This window comes from Megalopta genalis, chromosome 7 (assembly GCF_051020955.1).
Source record: "Megalopta genalis isolate 19385.01 chromosome 7, iyMegGena1_principal, whole genome shotgun sequence".
Lineage (NCBI taxonomy): Eukaryota > Metazoa > Arthropoda > Insecta > Hymenoptera > Halictidae > Megalopta > Megalopta genalis.
In genome coordinates, this window is record NC_135019.1 from 8785716 (window position 1) to 8794499 (window position 8784).

An 8784-nucleotide genomic window follows, 5' to 3' on the forward strand; every position below is an offset into this window, starting at 1 on the left:
TTTTATTCATCCTTTCTAATAGTTCCTAACTCAAATAGCCATTTGTAGCCAATCTAAACTTGCAGCACCCACTACGAGATATCTCGTAGCTGGCAGTTTTGGTACAGACGCTTACTGCGAGATATCACGTAGTTAGCAGTCAATGAGTTAAGGAGTTGCTCACAACAGGACAGTTTCACATTACAGCGACTTGATTCGGACAAGTCGCCGTAACAATATATTAGCAATATATTATTGGGTTGGCAACTAAGTTATTGCCGATTTGTTCAATGAAATAAAAAATCTTTTTTCACTTGGAACGAAGTTTAATCTGTAATGTATTTTCCATTTTGTTCGATGACCTTTTGCCATCTCTCTGACAACTTGAAAATTCCACGCTCGTAGAAAGTCTGATCCTTTTCGGCCAAAAACTGAGTTAAGTGAGATTTTACAGCGTCATCGTCGTTAAAAGTTTTACCACGAAGGGAGTTGTCCAGGGATCGAAATAAGTGGTAATCCGATGGCGCGAGATCAGGGCTATATGGTGGGTGTAACATCAATTCCCAAGCAATATCCATGAATTTTTGCCGAGTGGACAAAGACGTGTGCGGCCTATTGTCCTCCTGGAAAATGACACCTTTACGATTGACCAATTCTGATCGCTTTTCCTTGACCGCTGCATTCGATTTGTCCAGTTGCTAACATTCACGGATAATAAAAAATAACATAATAATAATAGCAATAATTTTATAATATAACATTTACGGATATCATAAAAATGGGAGTGAGAGACATCTATAACTGAAATCGGCAATTACTTAGTTGCCAACCCAATAGTTCCCAGTGCCCATAAAAGGGTCAAGACACGAGCCAACATTTTTGAGAACGCGAGTTACGCTGTCGTGAGTCCAAGCCGCTCATATTTCAAGCAGATCAGAGCGGTCGGCGATCGGACGTGCGCGAATAGGCAAGTAGCTTGGTCTGCGCCACGATCGGACAAGCGGATCGAGACGCGTCTGGACAAGCGAGTGACCCGGACCAGGATCGTGCGAATGAAACGAGCCCAGTTCTCGTTCTCGTCGATTCATACAGCGTCGAGTCTCGTTCGAACACTCGTTTGTCTCTGCGGCAGCCGTTCGCGGCTGCCAGCCGACGGATCTCCATAAGAACCGACCGAATGCCGTTCGACCCGTGAATTCGGGGTTAGTTGCAAAAAACAGCGGACAGCTTTGATTGTTCGGGGGTACGAGGCCGCATAAAGTTGTAGCGACAGGTAAGGACGCCGTCTCGCGGGACGCCGGCATCGGAGGAAGCATAGAGAGGGGCTAATAAAATTGCAGTAAAGAAGTTAGCGGCGCGCATCTCGCTCACTTAGGAACTCGCTGAACATCAATTCCGACCGTTTCCCGGCGTCTTCGCCATCAAAGAAGGTAATTACGTTCGCCGTTGCCGGATGGCTCTGTATAATGCGGGCTTTATTGCCGGTCGCAGGGGCGAGACAACGGCGAACGGTGAACGTCTGCAGCTCACTTCCGGTGTATCTCGACGGAATTGCGTTTCAGGGGCTCGTTCGCGAGTCGAGCTCCCTTCCCCTTCGCCCCTGTCCCGCACGGTCGGGACGCCTATAATAAAATTTGCGCTGTCTTCTCGCGAAACTTCGGATTAATTTTTCTTTTTTTTTTTGTTCGAGCACTCGCGCCGCCCGCTCGCACGCATCGTTCCCTTTTTTAATAACGCGCAGACCGGTGCCGCGTCCCCGTAGGAACCGCCTGTCTCATATTCTCAGACCGACTGCCGCGACGCCATCGTTTCTAAATAATGCCCGGCACCTGTCTAATTTCGCCGAAAAATGCGCCCACATTTCCCCTTCCCTCTTTCTCCCGGTCTTTCTTTACGCCCGTATTATTCTCTTCTCTCGAAAGCGCGCGTCTTCCTGCGAAGCTCGACGCGTGTTCTCTCGGGATTAATTACGGTCCTGATCGCATACGAAAGAAGTAAATTTAACCGGATAGTTCTTGCGCGAATTAAAGTTAATTGCCAGCCTGATTTCGGGGATGAAAGTTGCTAGATTTCGATTGGAACGAGGAATGCACGGTGGAGAGGGAATTCTAAGAAAAAGTGGGCGGTGCCTTCGAAGACTTTATTATAACTTAAGTTAAATTATAATAAAATGTTAAATTATATATTACAATAAAAAATATTATTTTACAAATGTATATAAAAATATAAAGTTCATGAATAAATTTACACAGAGATTAAATATATTTCTAGATTATAATAAATTCAAATTAAGTGATAATAAAATTTAAAATTATATATTGCAATAGAAAATATTATTTTACTAAAGTATATAAAAATACAAAAATCATAAATAAATTTACGCAGAGATTACAATATATAGATTACAATATAAAATATCTAAAAAATTTTAAAGTATATAATATAAATTTATAATTTTTAGAAATAAATTTAATCTCTGTTTTTATCATAAATTTATTTATGAATTTTATGTTTTTATTTTCATACTTTCGTCGCTCCAGCCAAATCTAGCACCGTTTATCGCAACGCTGGTGTCATGCACGGTTGCACCTCTACCAAAACTAAAAGACGATCATTCGCCTATAAACTAATCGACGGAAGGGGCAAGGGGGAATCGTTCGCCCGCTCTCATCCTAATCGCGTCTTCTGTTCATCGCGTAACTCGGCCAATAATGACCCAGAATCTGTAAAGTGAAACAGATAAGGTGAAGCGGCCGACCGATTCCCTTTGCCTCCCGCGTCGTTTAGTTCGCGGGCAGAGTTTCACCTTTTCAGCTCCCGATAACAAAGACAGGCGATGACAACGACAAACACTTGGCGACGAGAGAAAAAGCGGTATTTCCCGGCGCAGCCGAAATTGAACGATCGTCCTCGAACAACGAGCGATCGAGATACCGTTCGATTTCGTTCGTTCTATTCAGCAGCGTTCTATTCCTCTCAATTGTTAGAACGATACACATAAAAATAGCCTGTTCGGGAACAAGAATGTGTTTCGCGGGGATCGGCACAGCGAATCAAAACCGTATTTTTAACCCGTCATCGGCCGGCTTACGTCTATCGACGCGCGCCACCGAAAACTTCGTTCAACTTTCCCGTTTGTGTCCCACTTTCTCCGTTCGATTCCCGACAGGACAGCATCTCTTCGACTCCCGCGGGTTGACTCAATAAAAGCATTTATTGCGTATGCAAATTTACGGCCCTTGGGGAAACATGTGCTGTTGTCTAACGCAGTTTATGACGGGAATATACGAGTCGCGGCTGAGTATGTCTCCGAGCGAATTTATGAAAGCGAATCCATGAAACGTATTCTTACAGACCGCTCTGGATTTTATAAAACGTTCCGTAGCTTCTCACGGAGGACCGTTGTTGATGCATTCTAGAGAAACATCTTTAAAAGATCAACGTTTCTTTTCTAATGTGTCGTTCGGCCGTGTTTGAATTTTCTTCGAGCGCAATAACCTGGTCAGTCAACTTGTGGCAACTACAGTTATAATACAATTCTTCTTCTATTTTTATAACTCCGATGTTGGACGTAAGGGTATACAGTTCCAAAAATGTCTCGCAATCCGAAAGTGGCGGGTTCCTCGGGTCATTTGAAGCAACTTTTTCCTTTACAAAAATTTTCTCCGAGGCACCGTTAACGAGTTATTAACGAAAAACAGTGACCAATGAGAGGCGAGCTCAATTAGTGCGAGGCGGCCAAGCCAACGACGCCGACGGTCGAATCCCAGCTCGGCTGACGCGAGGCGGCCGAGCCAACGGCGCCGACGGTCGAGCGGTCGAATCCTAGCTCAGCTGGCGCGAGGCGGTCGAGCCGACGGCGCCAGCGGTCGAGCGGTCGAATCCCAGCTCGGCTGACGCGAGGCGACCGAGCCAATGAGCGGAACTAGGCTTCGCGCGCTGGTTGGCTGGACCGCCTCGCGTCAGCGTTAATAACTCGTTAACGGTGCATCGGAGAAACTTTTTGTAAAGGAAGAAGTTGCTTCAAATGATCCGAGGAACCCTCCATTTCCGGATTGCGAGACATTTTTGGGATACCCTGTATATGTAAAAGAGAAAATAAGGATGCGATTAGAAAGATAGAGAAAGATGTAAAATAAAGTGTGTTCACATCGATCCTACGGAACAAGAGTTAAAAATATTTACGAAAGTATACTTTCAACTCTTCGCACTCGAATGGTGAAACTAAGGCGCTATTAAAAATTGATATATCGCGTTCCAAAGTAGTTCTACATTATGAAATACGTTTATAAGAATTGTAATACTCGTTGTAATATTGTTAAAAGCGTGACCGCTGCACGAGTCACGAGATTCAATTCAGAAAAACTATTTTGGATTTAGGATTAAAATGGCGTCGTGTGCAATGGATTGATGAGAAATAAGGATTATTGAAAATATAAAAATATTAAAAATAGTGTAACGAGATTCTTTATTCCTTCTGAAGCCTTCATCGTTCTACTACTGTGATCAAAAAGTAAGGTGAATTTGTTTATAAAATGTAAATTCTTTGCTTATTCTTCCAAATCAATTCCATCCCCTTCAAAGTAATTCCCGTCCGATAAAACGCACTGTTTCCGACGCTTTTTCCAGTCCTCGAAACAGTCGGAATAGTCTTTTTCCGGTATAGCCTTCAAGACCTTCTTCGATTCGGTTTTTATCTCCTCAATCGTGTGAAAACGGCGTCCCCGCATTGGCTTTTTGAGTTTGCTGAATAACCAGAAGTCGCACGGAGCCAAATCAGGCCAATACGGTGGTTGCGGAACGATATGAGTCGAGTTTTTGGCAAAAAAGTCGCGAAGAACCAATGCAGTATGACATGGCACCAATCGAGACTTGACGCGTTTGAGACACAAATCATCCTTCAAAATGGTTTGGACTGAGCCAAATGATATTCCAACACTATCAGCGAGGTCTCTCATTGTCAGTCGACGATTTTCAAGCACCAAATCTTCGATTTTTTTGGACGTGGCCCTCGTCGGTAGACGTTGATGGTCGTCCAGAGCGCGGTTCGTCTTCAACGCGTTCTCGGCCCGCTTTAAACTCGTTGTACCACTTATAAACGTTTTTTTGTGCCATAGTTTGATCACCAAAGGCCTTCCGTAACATTTTCAACGTGTCCGCACAAGAATATTCGTTCCGCAAACAAAATTTGATGCAAGTTCTTTGCTCAACAAAATCACCCATTGTAAAAATCGAAAAATTCACTTTTGGTTGTTTACAAAAACACGTGTAACTCGGAGATAATTAAACCTTTTGACAAACAGACACTTGGCAAATGTTACAGACAGTCCTACCAACCTAGGAAAAAAAAATCACCTGCCCTCCTAATGCCCGGAAGTTTTAAATGACAATTTCACCTTACTTTTTGATCACAGTAGTATATATAAAACATAATCAAAATTGTCTAAAATAAATGCGTAAAATCTACTCAGCAATCCGCGGATCAAGAAACCTGAATCGTCGGTAATCCTCGATTCAGTCGAGCACGCCGAGTTCCCCGGCCCGATTAAAATAAAGTTGATCGTCCACGGTAGAGGCTAGCTCGCAGCAATCATGGCCAATCATTTGCTCTAAATATGGAAACGCGCATCCCGGTCGCATGGAGGTTCGAGTATAAAATTGAAACTCGCCTTAACCTACTTCGTCCACCCTCGCCTCGCTCTGGATCGCTGCGGGGCAGAGGGTCTCCGTGGGTCGGTGTTGAGGGTGCCGAGGGAAAAAAAGTTGACTTCCTAGCCCCCTCCCCTAGCCGGGTGGAAAGGAAACCAGCGGAGCAGGCGTGGTCGTCTAACCCGTTCGAATCCAATTATTCGACGAGCGGTGTTTTGACAGCTCGCACGGTTAAACGCGCCGTTGCGCCAGCCGACGTTCGCGGCCTCAAATATAGTTTTAAATCCTCTCCGCACTCGGCGAGCAGCCGAGGGGTAAGTGGGGTTAAGCTGGCCTAGCCGTGAGGTCGCGTCAAACGCAATCGTAAGAGGAACCTTACCCGGTTATGCGGGCGCGTACCGCTTTCTGCACGCCGTAAACACTGCCGCTCGGGAAAAACGTATCGGTGGGACGCGCGTTTTTTTCACGGCGACTCTCGTTCGCGACCGCGAACTGCCGCGGCAACGCATAGGGCGGTGGAGCCAGTTACTGTGTACTGACCAGTTACGGTGCGCTGATCGGTTACCGTGTCTTTAGTTTATCTTCGAGCGTAATTAACTTGAACGTAATCACTTAAACGTAATGTTTATCGAATAAGACATTTTTTATTATTTGAACTTAATCGATTATTTATTTGTTTAAAGCGAACATGCACGAGACGGAAGTTCTTGCAATACCTGTACTCGTCGTCTAACTGGTTGAGAAGGGGACATATAGATAATTACACAGAAAAAAATGATTTAACATTGCCTATAATATTCCGATGTTATTCGAAATGATGCACTTCTTCGATGGCTCCAATTTGGAAACATTAATTTTTAGACAATTTCGAGATTCGTTATTTTTCACACTGTTACATATACAATCGTGAACTAATAACTTTTTTCTAGGTTGAATCGAACGAGTCGGATATTCTTGATTGAATTATGGATTTGATGAAAGTGTTGTATTTAAACAAATTGTAAAGGGAACCTTCGATTTGCAGAAAATTGAATGGACAATATTCTGACATTAGTGTCACGATTCTGGTGAAAATTTGGAGACGCAAGAAGTTAGATAGACAGCCTCTATCTAACTTCGCCATCACTATTGCATCAGGATGTTCAAACTTGAAGAGTTGTTTAACCCTCTGTTAATTTTTAGCAACTGTTACATCGAGGATTGTGTAATTGTATAGCATTTTTTTTTTACTTTATAGCACTGATCCGTAACGCTGCTGATTTTCTGAAATGTAGTACGGTGAAACATTCACATAAAATGACGTAACGAGAGACGAGTCTCTTTTGAAATGCAGAACAGCTCGCTTTCTACCTTATTTCTGCAACGAGGAATCTTGAAGTCTTTTAACGAGATGTTTCCTGCTTCATCGCTCTTACGAAGAATCTTTCAAACTTTGTAATTATAGTGTCCCAATTTTCGAAATAATCGATTCAGTTTCATTCATAATGTCCGTAATCACCGATCCTTTTTTATCTCTTAAACCGAACCGGACAACAATTTCTAATTCGCGAAAATTCTCTCAGAATATTCGACTCCTCAAAGAACCGGTTCAAACCTGGCATGAAAACCGCCACAGAAAACCGCCTCGATAAATTAGTCGTCGAGGATCGGAATCCGCGCGAAGAACCGCAGTGTAGCTACGTATCTTTCGGTGAAGCTAAATAATTTCAAAACGCTCACCGTCTCTCTCTCGACGACCCAAATGTGCTGTCGCATATATGAAAGAAAAAAAAAGAATCCTGTCGCCTGAATTCGAGAAGCACGCGAAAGAGTTTGCGCCGATATTTCCAGTTTCCAGTTGGAAAACGAGAACTGGCGGAAAGAGAAGAAGAGGGACGATCCACGTGTATGTGTGTACGTGCGCGTGCGTGTGTGTGTATGCGCGTATGTTCGTCGGATCGCGCGTTTGATCGAGGGGAATCCTTAGGTATGGCACAATTAGAGATTTCGACGCCGCATACGCGTGGCCACCTAGAGCGTGTTCCGAGTTCAGCGTTGACCCAAATATCTATATGCGTATGCGGTGCACGCGTGGACACACACCAAAATCGCGTCGATCGATCCGCGGCCGTAGCGTCCCGCGATATCGATATCCACGGTCTAGCCGAGCATTTCAATTTCACCGTGTCATTGTTTTCGCCGGTGTGTTTTGCCAAGGCACCCGGACCCCGGACACACAAGGGCCGGCCCTGTATTTCGGCGGCGTGTGTGTACTCAGCAAACAGGCCGCCGATTCAATTAATGCTCGCGCGAATATTCGCTGAACTAGACGCGCTAATTTCCGAATCTGTAATCAACTGCTGCGACAAACGATTACCGATCGGCCGGCGAGCGGTTCCTCGATCATTCTCTCGAAGTCTAAACGGAAAGCGCTTCAGCCACATTTCACCTGGCCGGGTGAACTTTTCTCGTCGGCTGGTTGGCGGATAGTACTATGTCGTCGTGCATAGGCGTCGACATTTATGTGCGAACATCTTTTATAACTCGATAACTTTTCTAAAACTGGATGAGACGGTTTTCATCTTTTTTTGGAGATTGAGGAAAAGGATGGTTTGCTAGAAAATGCATGAAAAATTTTTGCAAATATTGTGATTGGGTGGAATGAGCAAAAAAGATAAAAAGATTAATTAACGTTGCTATGGGTTACGAACGATTAAAGGTTGCGAAAATCAGCATGCGTGTAATTCAACGATACCTGAAAAAATGCATTGTTAGAATTTCCGTTATATGCTCAGACGAAAAAATTGTAAAACGCGACTTTTTTGTTATTCCATCCATTCGCATTGTATTATTGTATTGTATTGTTATTGTATTGTTATTGTATGGTATTGTTATTGTATTGTATTATTCACATCGTAAAAAATTGTTTACACATTGACTAGTACACCAATTCTTCTGACATCTAAAAAAACTTCGACTCGTTTGATTCAACCTAGAAAAAAGTTATTAGTTCACGATTGTATATGTAACAGTGTGAAAAATAACTCGGCGGATCTCGAAATTGTGTAAAAATTAATGTTTCCAAATCATAGCCAATGTTAAATAATTTTTTCCTGTGTAATTAGTGTCCGGAAAATACCAACCTTTCCGGCGAACACCGGCCGAACTCTTGATCGT